Source organism: Hyla sarda, chromosome 12, assembly GCF_029499605.1.
Source record: "Hyla sarda isolate aHylSar1 chromosome 12, aHylSar1.hap1, whole genome shotgun sequence".
Taxonomy (NCBI): domain Eukaryota; kingdom Metazoa; phylum Chordata; class Amphibia; order Anura; family Hylidae; genus Hyla; species Hyla sarda.
Genome location: NC_079200.1, coordinates 35,940,945 through 35,968,572, shown reverse-complemented (window position 1 = coordinate 35,968,572; position 27,628 = coordinate 35,940,945). Strand labels below are relative to the sequence as shown.

Genomic DNA, 27,628 nt, shown 5'->3' with positions numbered 1-27,628 from the left:
AATATTCATCTTAACCCCCATCGGAAATAATTCTTATCCCATTTGGACCCCTTATTCAATTCTCTATACAGAATTTTTCACTACTATCACACACTGCCTATACAATCTAATACCAGCCTATCTAACCCCCAAACCTCCCATTCCCCCTACACCCCAGGCTCAAGTCCTGCAGGAACTCATGGGAACGGAGTTTCTGCACTTTTTGCACAGCAGGAACGCAGTTCCCATTAGCAGGGGTCCTGCAGGGCCAGCCCTTAAAGGATTACTCTGCCCCTAAACATGTTAACCCCTATCCAAAGGATAGGGGTTAAGATGTCTTATCGCGGGTGTCTCTCCTGCGGCACCACAGACATCCGGTGCACGGAGAGAAATTCTCTCTGTGCCGGATGACTGGTGATACAGGGCAGAGGCTCGTGACGTCACAGTAATGCCCCCTCAATGCAAGTCAATGGGAGGGGGCGTGACGGCCGTCAGGCCCCCTCCCATAGACTTGCATTGAGGGGCCGTGACAGTGACAGCCTCTGTCGCTGCACCCAACACTCTAAATGAATGCTGGGAGCAGCAGGGAGAACGTGGGAGTCCCCAGTGGCGGGACCCCAGGATCAGACAACTTATCCCCTATCCTTTGGATAGGGTAAAAGATGTCTAGTACCCCTTTAAGTGGAAATCTAGGGTGAGTTCCCACACTTTTTTTTCCCAGGACTTGACCCCTGCTACACCACCTGTAGGTTACCACCCTACCGACGGAGCACTTCATTATGATGGCCGCCCCCCCGATAGTTCCTCCACATTAGGTTGTAGTTCCCCCACATTAGATGCAGTATAGTTCCCCACATTAGGTGCAGTATAAGTCCCCGCACATTAGGGGGGCAGTACAGTTCCCCCACATTAGGGGTGCGGTACAGTTCCCCCACATTAGGGGTGCTTTACAGTTCCCCCACATTAGGGGTGCTTTACAGTTCCCCCACATTAGGGGTGCAGTACAGTTCCCCCACATTAGGGGTGCAGTACAGTTCCCCCACATTAGGGGTGCAGTACAGTCCCCCCCACATTAGGGGTGCAGTACATTTCCCCCACATTAGGGGTGCAGTACATTTCCCCCACATTAGGGGTTCAGTACAGTTCCCCCCCATTAGGTACAGTCCCCCCCCCCATTAGGGATGCAGTACAGTTCCCCCACATTAGGTACAGTACAGTTCCACCCACATTAGGTGCAGTGTAGTTCCCCCACATTAGGTGCAGTATACTTTCCCCACATTAGGTGCAGTATAGTTCCCCCACATTAGGTGCAGTACAGTTCCCCCACAGACATACAGGCTTCAGCCATATACAGTGTATGGCTGGAGGCTGTATACCTGTTTACTGCCCCAGTGTTGGAACACTGAAGATGACGTGCCGCTGGCGAGTGGTGACCTCCCATGCGCGCGTCCTCCTCGATGATCCGCTCCGCTCTTCTATGGGCGCACGCACAGGACGTCAGTGACATCCCTGCGTGCGCTACCTCCCGGTAACCGGGGCATTCTTGTGTCCTGAAAAGATTTTTGGGACACAGGGATGTCCCGAATGTGACGGGGGTCTCCAAGGCTGCCATCAGGAATTTCAGGGCCCCATACAGCCATAGTGTCTGCCCCCTCTACCAAAAGCAATAGTACAAAAAAACTTTGAATTTGGGTCATATCTTTGGCTGTTTACAGCACAAGGGGGGAGATTCATCAAGACCTGTGCTGAGGAACAGTAGAGCAGCTGCCCATAGCAACCAATCAGATCGCTTCTTTTATCTTTCAGAGGCCTTTTCAAAAATGAAAGTGATCTGATTGGTTGCTATGGGCAACTGGTCAACTTTTCCTCTGTACAAGTCTAGTTCAATCTCTCCCAAAATACGTGCAGCATTACAAGTCAAAATATGGCCAGATTTTAGCATGTAAATCGACATGTATATGTCTGGTGAAGCAGCCATATTGGAAACATGAAGTACCAGATGTCGTACTAGTATTCTGCCATTCAGGAGTCTTATAAAGCTGGGGAAGTACTAGTGGGACGTTTTTACTTCACTTCATGTCTCCTCTCCAATGTGGATGCTTCACCAGACTGATATTCCCTTTAGGAGACTGGGAAAGCTGGGTGACAAACAGTACATAAAGAGGGAGTAGTGTAAGCCCTGCACTGTGCACTACCTGTCACCCAGCTTTCCCAGTCTCCTGAAGAGAGCCCCCAAATACCCATATAGTGCCCCACACTGTGAATACACACACATTGCACAGATACAAAACACCTGCACATTGTATGTATATATATATATATATATATATATATATATATATATATATATATATTCATAATATTAACAGACATATAAACAATCAGGCCCAGGAGGTATACACAATCAGGCCCAGGAGGTATACACAATCAGCCCAGGAGGTATACACAATCAGGCCCAGGAGGTATACACAATCAGGCCCAGGAGGTATACACAATCAGGCCCAGGAGGTATACACAATCAGCCCAGGACGTATACACAATCAGGCCCAGGTCGTATACACATTCAGGCCCAGGACGTATACACAATTAGGCCCAGGACGTATACACAATCAGGCCCAGGACGTATACACAATCAGGCCCAGGACGTATACACAATCAGGCCCAGGACGTATACACAATCAGGCCCAGGACGTATACACAATCAGCCCAGGTCGTATACACAATCAGGCCCAGGTCGTATACACAATCAGGCCCAGGTCGTATACACAATCAGGCCCAGGACGTATACACAATTAGGTCCAGGACGTATACACAATTAGGCCCAGGACGTATACACAATTAGGCCCAGGACGTATACACAATCAGCCCAGGACGTATACACAATCAGGCCCAGGACGTATACACAATTAGGCCCAGGACGTATACACAATTAGGCCCAGGACGTATACACAATTAGGCCCAGGACGTATACACAATCAGGCCCAGGACGTAAACACAATCAGGCCCAGGACGTAAACACAATCAGGCCCAGGACGTATACACAATCAGGCCCAGGACGTATACACAATCAGGCCCAGGACGTATACACAATCAGGCCCAGGACGTATACACAATCAGGCCCAGGACATATACACAATCAGGCCCAGGACATATACACAATCAGGCACAGGAGTGACATATACACACATACACAAAAGCACACTTACTTTTAAGGCAGGATTGAACAGCTCCAGGGGGTCCACATTTTGTGTAGCCCCCAGCCTGACTTCTGCTCCCAGCAGTAACACTGTGCAGCCTCCCCCTCCTCCTATTCCCGGACTGCCCAGCTGTGTATAGCAGGAGGCCAGGGAACTTACTGAGCAGTGGGGGAGGGGCCCAGGAAAGAGGCCTGTACATCTTCTTGCCCATGTGTGGGGTACTGCTGAGCCTGGGAGCCCTGCAAAGTCCAGGCAGTGGGAGGGGATGGGCCCCCATGATTTTAGCTCTGTAAACAGAACAAGCCCTACTGCTTTGCAAGGGGCTTGTTCTTTTTACTAACATGCAGTGTGGGTAGGGTGACCACATGTCCCGTCTCGCCCGGGACAGTCCCGCATTTGGAGAGTCTGTCCCGGGTCCCAGTCACCCTCATTCCGGGACAATGCAGTGTCCCGAAATGATCTTAGCCCGTGAGCCGCCGTCCGCCGACTGCAGCTGTGCTGTGACAAATAGTCACTTCCTTATACTATGCGATCGCCGAAATAGATCGGCATCGCATAGTACTGTCCAGTGTGTGTGGCTCCTCCCCTGCCTTGCTACACGCAGTGCGCGGCCGAGTCACGTGACGACGGTGACGTCAGCCGGAGCCGGGATCTCTTAATTTAATTGTACAAAGCGATGGGGGAAAACAGGAACAGGACGTCTTTCTCTAGCTTCATATACTGTATGTAGATTTCTTTTGTTCTTGAAGATATGCATTCAAATCCAATTTTGAAAAGAAGTCTTAAAATTCAGTCTCAATCTTTTTCCTCTTACTGCCTTTGTAATGGTAAGAATTTTGAGTGTAAGCATTCTACATTCTGCCCAGAAAGCTACAGAACATCCAAAATGGAACTTACATTTTGTCCTCTTTAATGCTGATAACGGCTGCTGGATTAGTACAGACAGTTACAGTAGGCGCCGCACAGTAGAGATCATGTTTTCTATTTCTTCAGAGATATCTAAGTTGCCAGTTAAAGTGTGCAGAAATACTGAAAAATACACAGGCAGATATGTTTTTGCCAGTCTCACGTATAAGTTTGACAAAATGCACTTGTGAAAGTAACTGTCCCTGATTGGCAGTTAGGAAATGTGGTCACCCTAAGTGTGGGAGGAGAGTGACAGAGTCAGAAGCCGGGCCCCCAGTGCACAGTGCACCTGGCCCGGGCCCCTGATGGCAGTACTGCCTGTACTGCCCTGATGGCGGCCCTGCGGGCCTGGGGCCCGGAGCAGGCGCTCCATGAGCGCCAATGATGATCCGGCCCTGACCCCACTAAGCAAATCTCAATCTGAATGATATATCCCAAAATGACATCCATATCCTCACTGTCTGACACGGATGGTAGGTTAATAACAATACAATGCCTAGCTATCTATCATACTAAGTTTCCATACTAAAAAAAAAAACATGTTTTTTTCCTACCGTGTTTCCTCGAAAATAAACCCTACCCCGAAAGTAAGCCCTAGCAGTATTATCAGGGTGGACTGTAATGTAAGCCCTAACCTATCTATCTTACACTTTCATACCGTACGGAAGCTACAGCGGGACCTTCTTCTGTTGCTTAGCAGCCGGGGCAGGGACGCTGTCACTTTAAAACATCGGCACGTATTCACGGCCGACGTCACGGACGTGTCCCTGTCCCCAGGTGCTAATCAACAGAAGGAGGTCCCGCCACCGCCGAGAGCTGCAGCTTCGGTACGGTATGAAGGTGTAAGGTACTGTAGTTTATCATGGCAGAGGGGTGGGGAGCACTGTAGGAGTGTGGAGGACGATGGGGGAAGGGGAGGATGGGGGCTGTAGCAGTGGGGAGGATGGGGGGCTGTAGCAGTGTGGAGGATGGGGGGCTGTAGCAGTGAGGAGAATGGGGGGCTGTAGTAGTGTGGAGGATGGGGGGGCTGTAGTAGTGTGGAGGATGGGGGGGCTGTAGCAGTGTGGAGGATGGGGGGGCTGTAGCAGTGTGGAGGATGGGGGGCTGTGGGAGGATGGGGGCTGTAGCAGTGTGGAGGATGGGGGGCTGTGGGAGGATGGGGGGCTGTAGCAGTGTGGAAGATGGGGGGGGTGCGGCATCCTCCACACTGCTACAGCCCCCCATCCTCCCACAGAGCCCCCCATCCTCCACACTGCTACAGCCCCCATCCTCCCACAGCCCCCCATCCTCCACACTCCTGCAGCCCCCCCATAAATAAAAAAGCCCTACCCTGAAAATAAGCCCTAGTGTGTTTTTTGGCACTAAAATTTATATAAAACCCGGTCTTATTTTCGGAGAAACACAGTATAACTACTCTCTCAATTATACTCTGCTGCCATCTACTGGCTGCGTGTATAATACACAAACTCTGCTGTTTCATTTATACTACACATTCTGTTTACAGTTTATACACTACTTCCGCTTTCAATTGACCTATGGGGGAGATTTATCAAAACCTGTGCAGAGGCAAAGTTGCCCAGTTGCCCATAGCAACCAATCAGCTTGTTTCTTTCATTTTTCACAGGCCTTGTTAGGAATGTAAGAAGCAAGATGATTGGTTGATATGCCAGACAAACATTTTAGGATTCTCGCTACAGCAAAGTCCTCACCTCTATACAAACCCCCTATATGTATTACACTGCCCCATATAGTAGTCCCTTCTGTGCCCTGTAGAGTATTAGGCCCCAACATTGTCCTCATACATTTTAATGCCCCCTCACATTGTCCCCATCCACATCCCCCATACATAATAATGCCCCCTCACATTATCCTCATATATATATTAATGCCCCCTCACATGGCCCCATATATATATATATTAATGCCCCCTCACATATATATATATATATATATATTAATGCCCCCTCACATGGCCCCCATATATATATATATATATATATATATATATAAAATACCCCCTCGCATGGCCCATATATACATAATAATGCCCCCTCACATTATCCTCATATATATATTAATGCCCCCTCACATGGCCCCATATATATATTAATGCTCCCTCACATACATATATATATATATATATATATTAATGCCCCCTCACATGGCCCCCATATATATATATATATATATATATATATATATAATACCCCCTCGCATGGCCCATATATATATAATAATGCCCCCTCACATGGCCCCCATATATATATTAATGCCCCCTCACATGGCCCCCATATATATATATTAATGCCCCCTCACATGGCCCCCATATATATATTAATGCCCCCTCACATGGCCCCCATATATATATTAATGCCCCCTCACATGGCCCCATATATATATTAATGCCCCCTCACATGGCCCCCTTATATATATTAATGCCCCCTCACATGGCCCCCTTATATATATATTAATGCCCCCTCACATGGCCCCTATATATATATTAATGCCCCCTCACATGGCCCCTATGTATATTAATGCCCCCTCACATGGCCCCTATGTATATTAATGCCCCCTCACATGGCCCCTATGTATATTAATGCCCCCTCACATGGCATCTATGTATATTAATGCCCCCTTACATGGCCTCTATGTATATTAATGCCCCCTTACATGGCCCCTATGTATATTAATGCCCCCTCACATGGCCCCTATGTATATTAATGCCCCCTTACATGGCCTCTATGTATATTAATGCCCCCTTACATGGCCTCTATGTATATTAATGCCCCCTTACATGGCCCCTATGTATATTAATGCCCCCTTACATGGCCCCTATGTATATTAATGCCCCTCACATGGCTACTATGTATATTAATGCCACTATGTATATTATGGCCCCTATGTATATTAATGCCCCTCACATGGCCCCTATGTATATTAATGCCCCCCTCACATGGCCCCTATGTATATTAATGCCCCCTCACATGGCCCCTATGTATATTAATGCCTCCTTACATGGCCCATATATATATTAATGCCCCCTCACATGGGGGGACATGTATCAAAGATACAAAATTTTGCGCAAGCCCTTTTTTTTTGTGCATTTTTGCACACGTTTTGGTAGAGCATGTCCTCCAGATGTGGCCAAATCGGGGTACCTTGGAGTGACATCTATAGTACACATGGATTTATTAACTGCGTACTTTTCCTTTACACCAAAAATTTTGCCGCAAGAGCTGTTTTTTTTTGCGCAAATATAAGCCATCTTGGACTTGACGTAGCGAGATGCTCTAAATCATTGATTCTATTTTCCAATGAGTGGATTGAGGAGATTACTATATTTACCCCCAATTTATGAAGCTCATTGCACTTTGATTGATAAATTTAGCTCTTCTGCACATAATTTAGAATTCGGAAAAAGGGGTAAACTGCTTCTACCATACAAAAATAATGATACATGTCCCCCATGGCCCCTATGTATATTAATGCCCCCATAACATGGCCCATATATATATTAATGCCCCCTCACATGGCCCATATATATATTAATGCCCCCTCACATGGCCCCTATGTATATTAATGCCCCCTCACATGGCCCCTATGTATATTAATGCCCCCTTAACATGGCCTTCATATATATTAATGCCTTTAACAAAAACAAAAACACCACTCACCTCTGCCTCGTTCCCCTGCAGCTCCTGTTCTCTCCTCTTCTCTCTGCTTCCTGCCCCTGTGCTGTGCCCCTTACATATAATGCCCCTGTGCTGTGCCCCTTACATATAATGCCCCTGTGCTATGCCCCTTACATATAATGCCCCTGTGCTGTGCCCCTTACATATAATGCCCCTGTGCTATGCCCCTTACATATAATGCCCCTGTGCTGTGCCCCTTACATATAATGACCCTGTGCTATGCCCCTTACATATAAAGTTGTCCCTCAACATACGATGGTAATTCGTTCCAAACGAGCCATCGTTTGTCGAATCCATCGTATGTTGAGGGATTCGTGCAATGTAAAGTATAGGAAGCTGTACTCACCTGTCCCCGCCGCTCGCAATGGTGTCCCCGCCGCTCGCAATGGTGTCCTCGCCGCTCCCGATGGTGACCCCGGGCCTCCGCTGGGCTCTCCTGGTCATCTCCGGTCCTCCGCTGTCTTCTCCCGTCCTCCGCTATCTTCCGCAAGGCCTTACTGGGCCTGCGTAGCGACTTCATTATGCCGCAGCGTACGCCATTCCTATTGGATGACGTGCGCAGCAGCGTATTGACGTCATCGGAGAGGGCCGAGAAAACACCGGAAGACCAGCGATGGACCCGGAGGGCACCCCCGAGCATCGTGGAGGGATAAGTAATACTTACCGCACCACACGAGGAACATTAAGCTGCTATCCAGCAGCAGCTTAAGCATTTTGCGCTGCCGGATAGCACTTAATGCGATGGCCCCGACATAAAAAAGCATCGTATGTCGATGCTGACATCGACATGAGATGGCCTCTGAGAGGCCATCGTATGTCGATTTGATCATATGTCGGGGCCATTGTAGGTCGGGGGGTCACTGTAATGCCCCCTGTGCTGTGTCCCTCATATAATGCTCTCATCATGTGCCCCTCACATATACTGCCCCCTGTCCTGTGCTCCTAACATATAATGCCCCCAGTGACGTGCCCCTCACATATAATGCCCCCTGTCCTGCCTCACAGGGGGCATCATATGTGAGGGACACATGACTAGAGCATTATACCTGAAGGGCACATAATGATGATGGGGGCATTATATGTGAGGGGCACAGCACAGGGGGTATTATATGTGAAGAGCACATGACAGGTGACCCCCTGTCATGTGCTCTTCACATATAATGCCCCCCTGTCATGGGTACCTCACATTAAATGTATCCTTTTTTGCGCCCCCTACGTTTTTTAATTGCCCCCTGACCCCAGTGCTATATAGTTGTGCCAAACAGTTTACAAAAAAATACATACACTTCTGTTTCGACGCTGAGCAGCTCTCTTCTTCCGTGCACACACTGTGCAGACAGGTGAGTGCCGAGGCGCGGTGACGGGATCTTCAGGCGCCGGCGCGATAAAGTGATGTCATTGATCGCCGATCACGTCCCAGCGGCGAGAAGGGTAAATTAATGAGTGAATGGTGGCCCCACTCCACCACGTAAGAAATCGGGGGGCAGAAATCTCGGGGGGGGGGGGGGGGGGGGCAATTATGCACTAAAGTCCCAGGGATCCAAGTCAGTCATCTAAATCTGTCACACAAGTCCGTCACTCAAGTCACTAAAGTCAGCGTGGGTTGCCATACAGTCATATACAGCACAATCAACTACAGGTCCCAGAAAGGTGATAAGCTTCCAAGGTTTACCCTGCACCTCCCTTTATACCAATCTGAGTTGTAACAGATTTTACCATCTATCCTGCCTCAGTAAAGCCAGTTATCTGTAACCTTGCCTCAGAGTATTTATTCCCCTGTGCCTGGCACAGGAGAAGCTGGCTCAACCTTGGACGGTGTTTAGGTTAACTGTGCCCTGGCATCACGAAAAGGTTAATTTGCATATTACCCTCCCCCGACACCACAGTGATATATATGAAAATTAAAGACACATTTGTCAGACATGAATATAAAAAACAGATATCAATGACATATTTGTCAGATTAGTTAGTAACTACATTTCAGCATACCAGCATCCACCTAGTCACAGAAGTTAGTTCTTTTGAATATGATGTGGATCTTACTTTGAAAAGAGAATCTCACACCAAATGATATAGAATAGGCAAATGTCTTTTTTATTTTGCTCATATTTGGCACTTTTTTTTTATTTTTATTTTTTTTTACTTTAGGCTGTAAACAAAAAGCTACAAACGATCTTGCTAAGGTCAATTTCAGTTTTCACTTTGCAGTGGTAACGGATTTATCAAGTGAGAATGTCGCACACAAAGTCGTAAACCCCTCGAAAACACTGCAAATCTACACCAGCCAAGACCTGGCTTAGGGTGGGTTCACGCAACGATTTTGCTATACAGTTTCTGGATACATCTTTTTTTTAGAAAACCATATTACTGAAAAAACGGACCAAACCATATTCAACTGTATTCACTAAAAATCAACCGTATACGGTAAAAAAATTGTAGTCCGGTTACATACGGTGATATACGGTTTCTATCATGAAAAGTCTATACAGTGACCCCCCCGACCTACGATGGCCCCGACATACGATCATTTCAACATGCGATGGCCTCTCAGAGGCAGCATCAACATACGATGCTTTTGTATGTCGGGGCCATCGCATAAACGGCTATCCGGCAGCGCAGACTGCTTCAGCTGCCACTGGATAGCCGTTTAATGTGCCCCGTGTGCTCCGGTGATGGTCTCCTACCTGTCCTCGGGGCTCCGGAGTGTCCTCTTCAGGATCCCTTGCATCACCGGCGCTCTCCTTCGTCTTCATCACGTCGCCGCGCTCGCCGTCCTGTCATCCAATAGCAGCGGCGTGCGTAGTGGCGATGACGGCGACGGAGAGCGAGGATGCCGGGGAAGCAGAGGCCTTGCCGGAGCGTCGGGGACACCCCTGGGACCCGGCGACAGTGATGGAGGGCGACATCCAGGGCAGCGGTGACGGTCCGGACTGGCGGGGACACTTGAGTATAACCTTCGATACCAGTGGTCTTCAACCTGCAGACCTTAAGATGTTGCAAAACTACAACTCGCAGCATGCCCGGACAGCCGTTGGCTGTCCGGGCATTCTGGGTGTTGTAGTTTTGCAACATCTGGAGGTCCGCAAGTTGTAGACCACTGTCCTATACTTTACATTGCACGGATCCCTCAACATACGATGGTTTCAACAAACGATATATATTTTTATATTCCACTTTTTTTTTTTTAACAAAGTTACAGTTGTTCTGCCCTTGCCTTGCTAGGTTGGAGAGAGAAGGAAAAGCAGGTTATTTTTTGAGCTATTGATTCTGTGTGTATTTTCAGTGATTTAACCATGCCTATTGTGCCCGTTTTGCACCTAAAGCTGTTACAGCTGTGGGAGCGTGAGAGGGAGCTTATGTGGAGGCAATTTTCACGTAGGTTTTGGGTGCACCCGGCTAGGTCCGTTTGACTCACTTTATGTCCAATTACGTATGTATTTGGACAGTCCCATAATTATCTGCAAATGGCCCCTTCCAGTTTCGACCTCCTGTTGGATCTGGTCCGAGAGGACATTCTGCGTCAGGATACATGGTTTTGCCTTGCTGTATCCCCTGAACAGCAGCTGGTGGTCACCCTCAGGTAAGATTTAGTTTACATTTTTATTATTTTTTATAGTAACATAGTCCAACAGCTGTTCAATTGGTGGCTGGCAAATCAGGGATTGCATGGTCCGGGAAATGAAAAGTGTATTAAGGGTGAATTCACACACTTTGTTTTTGCAGGTTTTCCGCTGCGTATTTGAAAGGGGCGGGCACTTTTCCGCATTGTAAATTCCTCCATGGAGAATCTGCTGAGGACAGCCGAGAAGAGCCCGCACCCTTTCAAATATGCAGCGGAAAACCCGCAAAAACAAAGAGCGTGTTGCATCTGCCCATAGTAATCATGCAATTCTGTATGTGCAAAGCATGTTCTTTAATTGATATAGTGCAAAATTCCCTTTTGTGTGTAGTTTAAATGCACACATATTGTTGAAGATTGATCCAAAACTGTGCAGAGGTGAAGTAGCCCAGTTGCTCATGACAACCAATACTTTTTTTTGTTTTTTAAAAATTTCCATAGCCTTTGTAAATTTATAAGATGCAATTTGCTTTGTTGCTATGGGCAACTTTGCCACTTTACCTTGGCACAAATATTTAAAATTGACAAGCCTTATTCAAGGATAGTGTCAGATATTAATTTGAATAGTTAGTGTAATCTCTGTGGTGCAATTGGTTAGAATGTTTGGTGTAAAAAACTGAAAGGTTGGTGGTTTGAATCCACCCAGAGACACTATCTTTTCATTTTGATATCTAGTAAGGCTCTCCATTCTTCCAATATGTTTGTGGTTTATTGCTTGCTATGTGTCTTTTTTATTAATTGCTACATTTTCCTTTTTGTGTGTTTTGTTTTATGTTTATAGATTTCTGGCAAGTGGAGAGTCTTTCCAATCTCTCCATTTTCAGTTTTGTATGGGCAAGTCTACCATCTGTACCATTGTTGCTGAAACTTTTTTTTTTTTTAAAGAGCCGAGGCAAGTGCTCTCTATCACCAAAAGTGCAAGAAAAAGTGCAAACGTGTCACACTAAAAAAATGTGCACAAAGGATGCGGTCTATCGCTAAGCCCTTTTCCAACAGGAGAGAGGCCCCCCCAACAAACCTACCCTTCACCTCCGGGCTAAAAGGCACCTGCAAGGATCCAGGTTCGATGCCCCTTTTCGCCGAATCTACTAAGGGGCCGTATACTGATGGCATCTTGACCGAAGCCAAGATGCCATGGGGTTGCAAGGAGGTGAGGAACCTAATGGCCACACACACCTCCCCTAGACCGCCAGGAGGGACACCCAGAAGGGCTACCGCATCCTGCCAATCCTGTGTACAAAAAAAAAAAAAAAAAAAAAAAACACGAAACGTGGTACAGTGACATACAAAAAAAAAAAAAAAAAAAAGTAAATGAAGTGCAGATATACTGCCCGGTCATCCGACCGAATCTATAAAAATTTCACTCATCCTAGCCAGAAGGCCGGGATACCAAGGGTGAGTGCCAAAGGTGAAGAGTAATGTTGCAGTGCGTTCACTCAGTGAGTTATAACACCCAGTTAGTTTCGGCACCTCAGGGTCACCACTTCCCGAGGCACAGAAGTACCTCAGCTCTACACCCCTCTACCTCATGGCTAGAACTGGAGGAAACCGGTCACATCAGGACAGCCGTCGAGCTGATTCCTCAGAACCAGCCCCGGAACGCCCTGGTACACCTGCTCCCTCCATGCAGCATCCATCCCACATCAATGGCCAAATCCTAAACCACTGATAAGAACAGATACTACACTTGATTTAAGCCAAAAGGCCGAGAAGCGATTGTTACCATTGTTGCTGAAACATCTGCAGTATTATGGAGCAAGCTACAGCCTCAGCACCTTCCACAGCCTACAAAGAGTATTTGGCTAGCTTCAGCTGATGGTTTTTTGGCTTAATGACAATTTTCCAAATTGTCCCTGGAGGGAAAGCATGTTAGGATAAGGAAGCCATCCAGTAATGCGTCCTTGTTCTAGAACTATAAAAAAAAAAAAAAAACTTGGGAAAGGCCTTGTACAGTGGAAAATTTCAAATACCCGAGCAAAAACCACTCCCAGGTACAGAAGGACCTCCTCTTCCTCATGTCATTGTGGCTGATGAGGCGTTTCAAATGAGCACCAATCTCCTGAAGCCATATTCTGGAAGGAGGCTGAATCCGGAATGCCATATCTTCAATTATCGTCTTACATGAGCCAGAAGATACGTAGAGTACCTTTGGAATCTTAACAAATAAATGGAGGGTGCTAACCACCACGATGCTATTGAAACCTGATAATGTGGACTATTTAATCAAGGCATGTGTGGTACTGCACAATTTTATCATAAATACTGAGCCAGCATCATTCACAAATTTGGATGAATTGGATTACAAGCAAACCCTCATCAGACATTTGTCACTGTCATGCGGATCTGAGACCAATTAGAGCAACTTTTCAATTCACCGCTAGGTGCTGTATCATGGCAAGATGATGTATAGGTAAGACTCACCTTTTGCATGTTGTCCTTGATATATTGTGGTTAGAAATGATCCAAAATAATAAAACAGCTAAAATGTATCTTTACAGATGCATTGTACATCAATCGAGCCCTCCATCAACATGCTGTTTTTATTATAATTTTTTTTTAAATATCTTTGAAAAAAAAAAAAAAAACAGGGGCAAGTTTTAGTTATAAACTTTACTTTATAAAACTTAAAAAAAATATGCAAATGCATCAATGTCTTTTGTCAGTGCACATGAAGGTATAAACAAATATATAAAGCTATACAAACTCTGAACCATAAATTAAAAAAAACTACATTCTCCTATAGACTTGACCCTCCTCAACCTCAAAATTTTCATCATAACGCACTTGAGGGTATGTGCTAGGGTAGGTTCTGGTTCGGGGTTGTTAAACCGAAGGAGAAGGTGGAGGATACATCTGAGCTTGTGGAGGGTTCAAAAAATCTTGGGTCATGCAAATTAATCGCACGTTATAATTTGCAAGTTGCTCCTCTGACATTGGGTCCATAGATGGGACAAGGGTCATAAGAAAGTCCCTATTAGGACTTGGGACTGGGCCAGTTACTATACCCTCTAGGCAGAGAAGGCACACATCAACTTTGATGTGCAGAAATCTTCAAGTTTCTGAATTGCCTCAAGAATTAGATTCTCTCTTTGAGAGAACTCTCTTTTTTTGTTTTGGAATAATGTCTTTGAGAACGTTTATATCTTATTCCACTAGATATAAATGCCTGATGATGTGTGCCAGATTCTTCTTCTGTTCTTTCCACCTCAACAACTTCCTGTACTTCTGGTGGCGTCATTGGAGGCGCTGCAGTGTTTGAAGTTGTTCTACTAAGAAAAAATAAATAAAAATGTTAATTCTACTAAATGGTAACACTTAAAATCTTCTGAAACTATGGATAATGATTTATTTTTTAAAGTAGATATGCATTGACAAAAATGTAACTACTTCTGTGCCCGGGCTGCAAATAAAAAAAAGAAGAAAAAAATTTAACTCAACTTCCTACGTTCCCTTGTTGCGGAGATATCCTCCGCAGCAGCTGGTCCTGCTCCTCCCTAGGCTCTGAACGTCACAAAGCCATCAGCCTATCACCAGCCGGGGCAGGACATTGCTGCGGACAGCGATAGGCTGACGGCTCTGTTTCGTTCTGAGACTAAAGAAGTCATAAAGACCTGCAGCTGTGGAGGAACGGGAATGGGAGTTACATTTATTTTTTTTTTTTTTTGAAGCCCGTACAAAGAACAAATTTAATCCTTTTTGCCAGATATCTACTTTCAATTTTTTAAAACAAATTAACTGTCTAGAGGAAAAGTTGCACAGATAGCCATAGCAACCAATCTGATCACTTCTTTCATTTTTCACATGGCTCATACGAATATTAACAGCTATTTGTTTGGATTGCTATGGTCATCAAGGCAATCTTTACATTGCATATTTTTTAAAGCAAAAAATAGCAAACATATTTCTAAAGGATCATCCCTACATTTTTTTATTTCTCATTATTAACTTTATTATCCAATTAAATGCAAACTTACGTACTTACTTTCTGTCCTTTACGCAGGAAAGACAACCTGTCTACATGTTTATCATTAGATTTTTTTGAAGCAGAGCCACTTGGCAAGTTTTGATCACGGAGAAACTTGAAGAAGCTTCAACGTTTTTGTACCAACTCCACTACATTTTTATTGAAAAAAAATAAAAAATTAAATCATTATATATTATATCAATTTATAAAGAGAAAAAAAAGATATTTATTTATATATATATATATATATATATATATATATATATATATATTTATCTATCTATCTATCTATCTATCTATCTATCTATCTATCTATCTACATATACATATACATATACATATATATATATATATATATATATATATATATATATATATATTGGACCCATACATTATGAAGTCTGGAAATATTCCAATGTACACTTGGTCCGATTTTTTTCCTGTTATAATTGTTGTCAGAATGTTTCGGGTGTTCTTGGTCCCAATGGGATGGACGCTCTTGAACAAGATCAATTACAGCTTCGCTGCTAAAGTCACTGGGAACTACTGTATAATAAACTGTGTGTATTTTTTGTATACTGCTAATTTGCTATATATTAAAAAACAAAAAACAAAACATTAAACCAACAAATCTAAAAACACATGTAGGGGGATAGTTATCTGAACATGTCAAAAGGAAAAGTTGCCCATAGCAACCAATCAGATGGCTTCTTTAATTTTTAACATGGCCTCTGAAAAATGAAAGAAGCAATCTGATTGGTTGCTATGGGCGACTCAGCAACTTTTCATCTGGACTAGTTTGGATAGATTTCCCAATAGAGCTGTGTATCCCCATCAGGCTAGAATTCCACTAAGGTTTTTCCCACCAGCAAAAGCGCCAGGAAAAACTGCCACAAATTTTCCCTTCGTTTTGGCAGTTTTTCTGGCATTTTTCCTGGTGTGTGGAAACAGCCAGTTTTGTCCCCTGTGGCAGTTTTCTCACTGCCTTCAGGTACCACTCTGTGGGTCGGATGCTGAGTGCCCGGTCCACAGAGTGTAAGGAGGTGAGGAGAGATGTATAGCATCACTACTCACCTCCTCCGGCCGCATAGTATACAGGGGGGCATAGTGTACCTGTATATACTATACAGGAGCGGGGAATCCCTTCACTATACTGACAGGACTCCCTGCTCCTATGGTCCATTTGGGCGACATAGTATATACAGAACACGAGTTGCACTTACCTTCCTCGCTGCCTGTAGGGTCTGTGTAGCTCCGCCCCCTAGTGATGCCGCCATTAGGGGCGGAGCTACAGACGGGAGCCAGGCTGGAAAGTCTGAAGCTCTCTTCACATTGTCCGTTTTGTATAATGTGAACAGACCCCTCTGGCAGTGTCTTCCCAGACAGGGAGACTCCAGCTGTTGCTAAACTACAACTCCCAGCATGCCCAGACAGCCAAAGGCTGGGAGTTGTAGTTTTGCACCAATTGTAGTCTCCCTTTTGGGTAGAAATTGCATTATGGGTGCTCTCCCCAGGGGAGAGTGCCAAAAATGTCCTAACCAATTTTTTGTGACTTTTTTTCTTCTTCTTGTTTCAGATCCATGTATGCAGAGGATTACGGCGACTTCAATGGATTACGGCGGATGAACTGGATTTTTCCCCCTTTAATAATATGGTTAACTAGGGCTGTGGGGAATGTTTTTTAAAATAAAATAATTTTTCCAATGTGTTGTGTTTTTTTTAATTTTTTATTGAATTTTCAGGCTTAGTAGTGGAAGCCGGTCTTATTGACGGAATCCATTACTAATCCAGGGCTTAACATTAGCCCCAAAAACAGCTAGCGCTAACCCCCAATTATTACCACGATACCCACCGCAACAGGGGTGCCGGTAAGAGCCGGAGTGTCAAAAAATGGCGCTCCTGGGCCTAGGCGGTAACAGGCTGACGTTATTTAGGCTGGGGAGGGCAAGTAACAATGGTCCCCACCCACCCTGGTAACGTCAGGCTGTTGCTGCTTGGTTTGTATTGTGCTGAGAATGAAAATATGGGGAACCCTATGTTTTTTTTGTTTTTATTTATGAAAAAAAAAACGCATAGGGTTCCCTGTATTTTTATTCAAAGCCAGATACAAACCAAGTAGCAACAGCCTGATGTTACCAGGGTGGGCGAGGACCATTGTTACTGGCCCTCCCCAGCCTAAATAACGCCAGCCTGTTACCACCTAGGCCCAGGAGCGCCATTTTTTGACGCTCTGGGCCTTTTGGTACTAGCTTTTCCCAGCACCCCTGTAGCTGTGGGTACTGGGGTAATAATTGAGGGTTAGCGCTAGCTGTTTTGGGGGCTAACACTAAGCTCTGGCTTAGTAATGGATTCTGTCAATAAGATGGCTTCCACTACTAAGCCTGAAAATTCAAGAAAAAAAATTAAAAAAACACATTGTAAAGATTATTTTATTTTAAAAAACATTGTTAACCATTTTATTAAAAGAAAAAACAAACAAACAAAAAAAACTGTTCATTGAATCCGCTGTAATCCTCTGCATACACAGATCTGAAATGAGAAGAAAAAAAAAACACAAAAAATTGGTTAGGACATTTTTGGCACTCTCCACACCCTTTGGCTGCCTGGGCATGCTGGGAGTTGTAGTTTAGCAACAGCTGGAGTCTCCCTTTCTGGGAAGACACTGCCAGAAGGGTCTGTTCACATTATACAAAACGGACAATGTGAACAGAGCCTTAGGCTTACCAGCCTGGATCCTGCCTGACGTCATCACTAGGGGACGGAGCTACACAGACCCAGCTGGGAAGTTGCCTTGGGAGCGCCGGAACGTGTTGGGTCTCTTGTGGCCCCGTCCTTCCGCTGATTCTGCTGCATTCACCTGGTCTTTTCTTCCATTCTGGGACGCTTGTTCTCATATATACTAGTACTCGCAAGTATACAGGGATCATGCTTGTGCTTATCTATGGCTATAATTATTGATATACTCAGATAATAGTCTGTACAGCTGTACTGCTTGTGTATTATACCATAAATAATATTGTGAATTTTTATGGAGTGACATAATATCCAGCAGAGAAGGACGGGTGCTTGTACCTAGGAGAGGGGGTTCATGGACCCTCCCTAGGGTTGTGTTTGGGCTTACATTTCTCAGCCCACAATTTTTTTAATGGTTTTATCGTCTTTCCTCCCTATTTTTTATGTGGTTAACAAAGGTTATATGTTATTTGATAAAGAATTGTCATATTGAAATCATATATTGGTGTGCTGATACATTTTTCAGTGTTCCCCCTTTTTTTCTTTGTCTTTTTTTCTGCACATTGAGAGCAACGTGACTCACCGACCGGCAGGAAGTGGAAGAAGACAGGGCCAGGAGAACGGGACACCGATATCCGCGCAACGGGGGATAATGTCAACACTCTACACCATTAGGGATTCTCATGTACCATATCATTATTTAAAAAAAAAATTGTAAATCATTTCAGTCCTTACTTTGCTAGGAGCTTTTCAGGGGGCATCAGACTTGCTGGACCTTTTGGTTTGCAAAGGTTCCAGAGTTTGGGTTGTTTATATGCATATAAATCAAAAAATGTTGCAGTATCATGTAATACCTTTTTTATTGCCTCCAGCTGTTGCACAACTACAACTCCCAGCATGCATGTACAGCCATTGACTGTCTGGGCATGCTGGGAGTTATAGTTTTGCAACAGCTGGAGGCACACTGATAGGGAAACATTGATGTATGGGGTGTATTGTGTGTATATGTATTGTATGTGATGTGTGACATCGCATACAGTACTGTACAGTTCTTTAAATACCTTCAGGGGGGACAGAATGTCCTCCATTACCATCCTGCCGACTACAGCTCTATAGGAAAGGAAGGGGAGGGCAGCCAGCAGCTCATTGGATGCCTGCAGCAAGATGCTGCAGGCTATTGGCTATGGCTGCACTGGGGGGCGGGGCTTACACGGAGCTCACAGTGGAAGCCTGCGTGAGTTAGCAGGACAGCATGTGAGTAACAGGAGGCAGAACGGGGACATTAAACAACTATCTGTCAGTTGCTGAAGTTGTCAGCGCTGTCAGATAGCTGTTTGTATGATGGCCCCGACACACAGCATCATCATATGTCGAGGCTGCCTTCAACATACGACGGGCTCTGAGAGGCCATCATATGTTGAAATGATCATATGTCGGGGCCATCATAAGTCGGGGGATCACTGTATGTATATATATATATATATATATATATATATATATATATATATATATAGTATATTAATGGCCCATACAAAAAATATGGAGAAAAACTGTTCCAGGTTAAACCCCCCCAAAGGACGACGGGGCACTCCCTCCGTCTGGAGAAGAAAAAGTTTAGTCTCAAGGGGCGACACGCCTTCTTTACCATGAGAACTGTGAACTTATGGAACAGTCTACCTCAGGAACTGGTCACAGCAGGAAAAATTAACAGCTTTAAAACAGGATTAGATACATTCCTGGAACAAAATAACATTAATGCTTATGAAGAAATATAAAATCCCAACCCTTCCCCAATATCGCGCCACACCCCACCCTTCAATTCCCTGGTTGAACTTGATGGACATATGTCTTTTTTCGACCGTACTAACTATATATATATATGTATATGTGGTGTCCCGGCACCGGATTGCATCTGTTGCCTTGTGGTGGGGTCCCCAAAGTCAGAGTCTCTAGGTGTAGGTGGGGTCCTCATCCTTATCTAGCCCCTTGTCACCCCTTTTGTAATTAAAACTATTTAAATGTAATGTATATATTTATATCGTAAGTGTACTTGCCTAGTTAGCGTCGCAGGACCTGCGGGTCACGTGATGCGTTCCAAAGACTCTATGGTTTGTAGTTCAAGGACCTTTGGAGGAAGTCAGGTGTTTACCCATCAGGCTATGTAACGGTGACCCCTGAGGAAGTCACAGTGTGACGGAACGCGTGGGGCTCTGGCATCCCGTCTGGTACTAGTATAGGGATTTTCTGCCTGTGGTTTGTTGTGGCTCATGCCTTGTATATCTTTGTCAATCTTTTTATATATAATGTGCATTGTGCTTAAGGAGGGTCACTGGTCATTTATTTAGTGATTGCTTCATGCTTATTTGTTTCCACAGTCAGTTCTGTTTATATATTACCTGTACCTTGTTAGACGGGATTGTGTGGAGGGGGGGTTCATGGCCCCTCTCCCATGTTGTGTACTCTAGTTTATAGAGTTTTTAAATGATTTTAGCCTTGCTCTTTTTTTCATGTTATGACATATTTTAATAAAGTATACACATTTTTCATAATCGGTGTGCGCTTTTTTTGCAGTGGTTACTAGTGTTGGCTTAGGCTATGTAACTGTGAGTGACAGCTGACTTGGACCAATCCAAAATGGTCCTACCCATATAAGGGAGCGGCGGCCATTACTCACTCTCTTTCCTCGTGGGCTGTTGACAGGGAAGGATCTGCCCTGCTGTCATCAGTGAGTTGGGCCCGAGCCTTGCGGCGACGGCTGATCTTTACAAAACTGTGAGTGTAATCAATCCCTAAGCCCTCTGCAAGATCACCGGACCATATGTTACCCCTAAATCCGGACGGATCTTCGCAATTACCCTAAATTCTGAGACTTATATCAAAAGTTAAGGTCCGCAACATCTGTCAGTCACTGAAGTGTATGGAGACTGTATTAATGAGACTGTTACTGTTCATTGGATGTACCGCAAGTCTTTAAGTAAAGTTTATCCAAGTTCAAGTTCAACTACCTTGTGGACCTTCAGTCATTTCATGCACCTATCGTTACTGGGAAGGGCCACAATAGGCCGGAGAATTACCTCAGCATACTAGCCCTCAGCCATGCGTCACAAACATTAGGGTTAACCTTAACCCCTGATATACTGAAGCAATACCCTGAATACACTACCCCGACCCCAGAGGCCTACCACATATATACATATATATATATATATACACACACATATACAGAAAAACATTAGCGAATTCGTAACCTAGAAGAGCACTTGAAAATAAATATAATTATGTAGAGATATTTAGCAGAGTTTGTTTAAAACTGCAAAAAAAAATGTGGAAACTAATTATATTTACATACCTGGCTACACGACGGTTGCTGTGAGGGATCCTCTGACTCCTCATACATTGGTGACATCCTCAATGGAGGTTGTAAACAATTATGCACATTTACCAAATAGTGAGGATGATAAAATAATGATTTAAAAAAATAAATAATTTTTTTTTTACAAACTTACTGACAGCGGTGGACTATCCAAGAGATGTTCTGGGTTTGGAGTCTACAAATTAATATACTTGAAAATGGTCCTATGGTAGAACAGAAACGTCGCTGCTGTTATGTGAGCTAATAAATTCATCACTTTTTCACATACCTAAGGAGTGCTGCGCTTTTTCTAAGTCTATATGTATATATATATATATATATATATATATATATATATACATACACACACAAGACGGTATAAAGGCGACTGCTGCACACAGGTTCAGTGTAAAAATAAGTGGTTCTTTTATTCCATGAACAAGAGCTTGTTCATGGAATAAAAGAGCCACTTATTTTTGCACTGAACCTGTGTGCTGCAGTCGCCTTTATACCGTCTTGAATCTACATTGGGCCGGGACCAGGGCCCCTGAAACTTGCGTGCACCTGCCTACTGACCTTCAGGAAGTTCTGCTTCCCCCTCCTTCTTTTACTGTATATATATATATATATATATATATATATATATATATATATATAAACTATATATATATATAAACAACAGCAATACATACCCCATTAGGACTGCTGGTGAAAATGCTGCGTGGCGATGGCATTGTGATCAACCTATGTATAAAAAATAAATAAATAAATGACAAATTTTTTCACAAAGAGGACAACTATAAACACACCAAAGATCTTTATACATTTTTACATTAAGAACCCAAAATAACCTGTCCAGTTAAAAAGTTGTCAATAGCAACCTATATGCTTGTTTTTAACAAGGACTGTGCAAATGTGCTAAATACTTCTGCACGGTTGCTATAGGCAACTGTGAAACTTTTAAACCTAGACAGGTTATGCAAAAGCTTACTCAAAAAAGGGTTACATTAGAAGTTAAATTGATTATGGGTGTCTTTCCTTGCAGAGGTTATTATAAAAAAAAACATTTGCAAAAAATTACATCCAATATATATGCAGTTTATATTCTTGACCCATCCACAGTCTACAAATTTAGCAACATAAAATAAAAAAAAAACATTCAAAATCATTGGAAATACAGTATAAAAATCTATAATTCTCATTATTGCTGACAACAGCAGAAGAGATGGTATGCAAAATAGAAAGCAATCATGAAAAGGGTTAAATTCTGGTAAAACAAAGGGTTAAAATCAAGAAGGAAGTGATGTAGAGCAAGGCACTTACTTCCATACCCAAAATTGCAGCAAAATGGCTTCTCTGCAAGACTCTGAGGCAAAATGACTTCTCTGGGGCTTGAGGAAGAAGGGAGGGGTGTTTCATAGCATATTCCAGAAGGTGGGTGGTTCTCCCGGCTCGTAATGCGCTTGTGCAAGGTTAAAAACCTGATAGACAAACCTGGACTGAACCGTAAACACTTAGGCTAGGTTCACACTATGGAATTTCTGGGCAGAATTTCTGCCGAAGATTGAGCCGGCGGCACTAGGACCGCGTGGACTACATTGCCGTCCCCCATAGATGGCAATGCATTTTTGAGCAGATCTCCCAAAAGATCCACCCAGAAATGCATTGCAGTCTATGGGGGGCATCAATGCAGTCTGCTCGGTCCTAGCTCGGTCCTAACGCTGCTGGCTCGATCTCCGGCAGAAATTCTGAAGTGTGAACCCAGCTTTACAGTGCTAATAGAGTCCTATGTTAAAATAGTGGTAGGCCACTGTCCAGAAAAAAAAGTTAAAAACCGTATGGTTTGGAAAACGGATACAACCGTATGCATTATGGTGCATACGGTTTTGCATGGGAAGTCTATGGGCATGGTTTTCTGTACGGTTGCATACTATTTTTTTATGAAACGGTATAGCAAAATCGTGGTGTGAACTCACCCTTACAAAGTGTCTTTAAAGAGTTAACATGCTGTCATCTCAGGACAAGCCGGCTTCTCCTAAAGCTAAAGATGACAGCTGGGCAGGTTGTGTTCCAAGAGCTTGTCTGGAAAGTAGGAGAGAAAAGATCGTCAGACCAGAAGGAGCTCAAATGAGAAGTCTCATGCAGAAATATTTGAGGCCATTATGCCCGGGCTGCCAGAATATAAAACAACAAATGGAACTCACCTGCCACTGCTCCATCGGTGGCCCAGTATAGCGGCTCCAGTCCTTTGCTGCCATCTTTTTCCTGGTTTCCCATGGTCAACGCGTTGAGTCCCAGCAACCAGGGAGAAGACGGCAGCAGAGGACTGTAGCATCTATACCAAGACACTGATGAAGCGTCTGCAGGTGAGTCACGTTTTATATTCTGGCAGCCCGCTCATAATGGCAGCAAATATTTCTGCACAAGGCTTCTCGATTAAGCTCCATTTGGTCTGCTGATCATTTCTCTACTGCTTTCAAGACATGGAACACAACCTGCCCACGTGCAATTGGTGACCACAGCAATCCCATCTCGGTCAGTGATTACCTGCTGTATGCTCCACAGGAAGTTGTATTTCTTTCTGAAGTTTTTTTCAGTCTGACCACAGTGCTCTCTGCTGACACCTCTGTCCGTATCAGGGACTGTCCAGAGCAGGAGAGGTTTGCTATGGGGATTTGCTTGTACTTCCTGACATGGACAGAGGTGTCAGCAGAGAACACTGGTCAGACTGAAAAAAATTCCAGAAAGAAATACAACTTCCTGTGGAGCATACGGCAGCTGATAAGTACTGAAAGCATTAAAGTAGTACTCTGGAGCAGACTACTCCTGCTCCATCCTGCCCGGGCTGAAAATAAAATGAAAATAAACCATCACTCACCTTCCCGGGTTCCCACGGAGCGCCACTACAGCTGATTGGTCCTCTGGTCCATCCTCTTCATACTTCCGTGTGAACGAAGCGTCACATGGCGCTCAGCCTATTATGGGCCGAGGCAGAACATTGCGGCGGACGGCGATAGGCTGAGCACCATGTGACGCTTCGTTCACACGGAAGTATGAAGAAGATGGACCGGAGGACCGATCAGCTGTAGTGGCGCTCTGCGGGAACCCAGGAAGGTGAGTGATGGTTTATTTTCATTTTTTTTTGCAGCCCGGGCAGGACGGAGCAGGAGTAGTCTGCACCAGAGTACTCCTTTAAGATTTTTAAATAGAAGTAATTTGCAAAGCTGTTTAACTTTCTGGCACCAGTTGATTTAAAAAAACATGTTTTCCAGTGGAGTACCACTTTAAACATGGCTCTTAGCTGGTGCCTCTAAGGCTCCCTCTTCATCAGGCCCCTTCTTCGGGAATTACTCAATGTCTCTGGCCTAGTTTTTCTGCCTCTCGATTTACAGAATACGTCTAAAGTAACTTGAGCCGCACACTAACTCACATCCTGCTGCCATCTCCTTTGTACTTCTTACTCCTAGTCTTTTTCTGCTTGGCAGCACCATCTAGTGATGATGACTTGTGGTGTCCCAGTACAGGATATTGTCCTGTGGGCTAAAGATTGCCTCTGGCATCCTTGCTGCTACTGTGCTGGATCCACTACTATATCTTATATTCGGTTGTATTGCACTTTGTTGTGTTGTGGTAAATTATGTTACTGTACCTTTAAGAGATTGCTGCAGAATGGATCAGGTGACCCTGACTCCCCGATGGGTGACCCCCCCAACCTTGGCCTTTATGTAGTGTAGGGGGAGGAGCCTTTCAGTCTAGTGAGTGTCTAATCTGTGTTCAGTCACTCAGAGTGCAGAGCTCAGTGTGAGCTAAAGTACAGTCAGGGGAGGCCTAAGGAGGAGAAATCCAAAATCTGCAGCCACCCCAATCTCAGGACACCCCCTTGCACAGGTGAAAGTCAAAGCCTAACGGTGAGCATAAAATTCCAGGGAAAACTTTCTCTTCAGTCAGCCAGTCTAGATTCTTCAAGTCAGCAGGAGCTGCCATTTAACCCCTTAAGGACCAAGCTCATTTTCACCTTAAAGGGGTTATCCAGGAAAAAACTTTTTTTTATATATCAACTGGCTCCAGAAAGTTAAACAGATTTGTAAATTACTTCTATTAAAAAATCTTAATCCTTTCAGTACTTATGAGCTTCCAAAGTTAAGGTTGTTCTTTTCTGTCTAAGTGCTCTCTGATGACACGTGTCTCGGGAAACACCCAGTTTAGAAGCAAATCCCCATAGCAAACCTCTTCTAAACTGGGTGTTTCCCGAGACACGTGTCATCAGAGAGCACTTAGACAGAAAAGAACGACCTTAACTTCAGAAGCTCATAAGTACCAGGCCAATTTTATTTTAGCGTTTTCGTTTTTTTCCTCCTCGCCTTCTAAAATCCATAACTCCTTTATATTTCCATCTACAGACCCATATAAGGGCTTGTTTTTTGCGAAACCAATTGTACTCTGTAATGAAACCTCTCATTTTACCATAAAATGTACGGCGAACCCCCCCCAAAAAAATTTAGGGAGGAAATTTCACTGAAAACCACAATTTTGCGCATTTTTGGAGGGTTTTGTTTTCACACTATATTCTTTATTCTGTGGGTCAATATGATTAAAATGATACCCATGACTAGATACTTTTATATTTTTGTACCGCTTAAAAAAAAATCTAAAACTTTTTGTACAAAATCAGTAAACTAAAATCGCCCTATTTTGACCACCTATAACTTTCATTTTTCTGTACATAGGGCGGTTTGAGGGCTAATTTTTTGCACCGTCATCTGTACTTTTTATCGATACCACATTTACATATATAAAACTTAGATAATTTTTTATAAATTTTTTTTAAATAAAATGTGACAAAAAAAGCAGCATTTTTGGACTTTTTACATTTTTTACGTTTACACCATTCACCGTACGGGATAATTAACATTATATTTTGATAGTACGGACATTTACACAGGCGGCGATAACAAATAGGTTTCTGAAAAAAAAATTACGCTTTTTGGGGGTAAAATGGGAAAAACTGACAATTTTCATTTTTATTGGGGGAGGGGATTTTTCACTTTTTTTAACTTTTAATTTTTTAATTTTTCAACTTTTGTTTAACACTTTTTATGTCCCCATAGGGGACTATCTATAGCAATCCTTTGATTGCTAATACTGTTCAGTGCTGTGTATAGAACACAGCACTGATCAGTATTATCGGCGATCTTCTGCTCTGGTCTGCTTGATCTCAGACCAGAGCAGAAGACCCCGGGAGACGGCCGGAGCCAGGTGAGGTGACCTCCGGCCGCCATGCTGAATGATCGTGCCGTGATCTGTATTGATCACGGCCTCTGAGGGGATCACGGATATCGGCCATTACGAGCGGGTCCCCGGCTGCTACTAGCAGCTGGAACCTGCTGTGTATGATGCGAGCCCCGTTCCGATGCTCGCGGTCATACACAGGACGTAAATGTACGTCCTGGTGCGGGAAGTCCCGCCAAACCAGAATGTACATTTACGTCCGTGGTCCTTAAGGGGTTAATCTCAAGTGTCAGCAACTTCAAAACCCAGCAAGGCGACAGGCTATACTTACATCGGTGTCATCATCGTCTTCGCACAAACTAACATTACAGAAGAGAAACCAGTCACATTAGAAAGGCTGGTTAGGCTTACGCTCCTACTAAATAGACAAATAATCAGATGAATAAATAATCAGTCAATAGCACCTTGCTGATCGTTTCTAGGAGGCCACAGGAGATTTTACTGACTATATAGCTAATATTTGTTCCAGTAATCAGAAAATCGATTTCACATGGGTGGACATTGGTATAACACAAAGGTACTTCTGTTTATTGCCCTGGGGATGTAGCAGCAAGACACATTTTATGTTGTTTGCATATTGAAGACAATTCATTCTACAGATTTTAATTTTGGACGCTAATTCTTTACCTTGCTAGAGGCTAGAACTGTGACAAACAAGCTGGAAGATTTTCTATGAATAAGAACAATTAACAATGCACATTATTTCTATGATCTATACTCAGTACTAATGACTCATATTGTCACACACTTTTGTCTAACTATTGTTAGGGTACGTTCACATGAGCGGATTTGCAGCGCGTTTTACGCTGCAGATCCGCCGCTGAAGGACCCTCTGTATTCTGCCTTTACTTGTGCCTGTTCGGAGCGGTAATACGCCGCTACGTGCAGCCACACTGA

General features: G+C 44.0%; 2 protein-coding genes, 1 long non-coding RNA gene and 1 other non-coding gene across 8 annotated transcripts in view; 1 reads left to right on the top strand and 3 right to left on the bottom strand.

Annotated features, from left to right (window-relative positions):
* Positions 1–4,263, bottom strand: part of LOC130296588 (lysozyme C-1-like) — a 97,987-nt gene extending 93,724 nt beyond the window's left edge. Inside the window, exon 1 of one of the 4 annotated variants that reach the window (XM_056548282.1) lies at positions 4,074–4,263. The gene's annotated coding sequence lies outside the window, so the exon portion shown is untranslated. Of the gene's footprint in view, positions 1–3,185; positions 3,346–4,073 lie in introns of those variants that run through there. The other 3 variants (XM_056548283.1, XM_056548281.1, XM_056548280.1) reach the window with 3 other exon arrangements.
* An 8,383-nt stretch (positions 4,264–12,646) lies between these two features.
* Positions 12,647–27,628, top strand: part of LOC130296848 (lysozyme C, milk isozyme-like) — a 53,996-nt gene continuing 39,014 nt past the window's right edge. The window contains exon 1 of one of the 2 annotated variants that reach the window (XM_056548856.1): positions 12,647–13,803. The gene's annotated coding sequence lies outside the window, so the exon portion shown is untranslated. Of the gene's footprint in view, positions 13,804–25,212; positions 25,351–27,628 lie in introns of those variants that run through there. The other variant, XM_056548857.1, reaches the window with a different exon arrangement.
* On the bottom strand, positions 12,927–13,110 carry LOC130297203 (U2 spliceosomal RNA). Its single transcript, XR_008849447.1, has one exon. It is a non-coding gene; the product is annotated as a U2 spliceosomal RNA (small nuclear RNA).
* LOC130296849 (uncharacterized) lies at positions 13,810–23,524 on the bottom strand. Its single transcript, XR_008849309.1, has 5 exons — positions 23,419–23,524; positions 22,135–22,186; positions 21,597–21,666; positions 15,376–15,506; positions 13,810–14,662 (listed from the first exon to the last, which is right to left on the bottom strand). It is a non-coding gene; the product is annotated as an uncharacterized LOC130296849 (long non-coding RNA).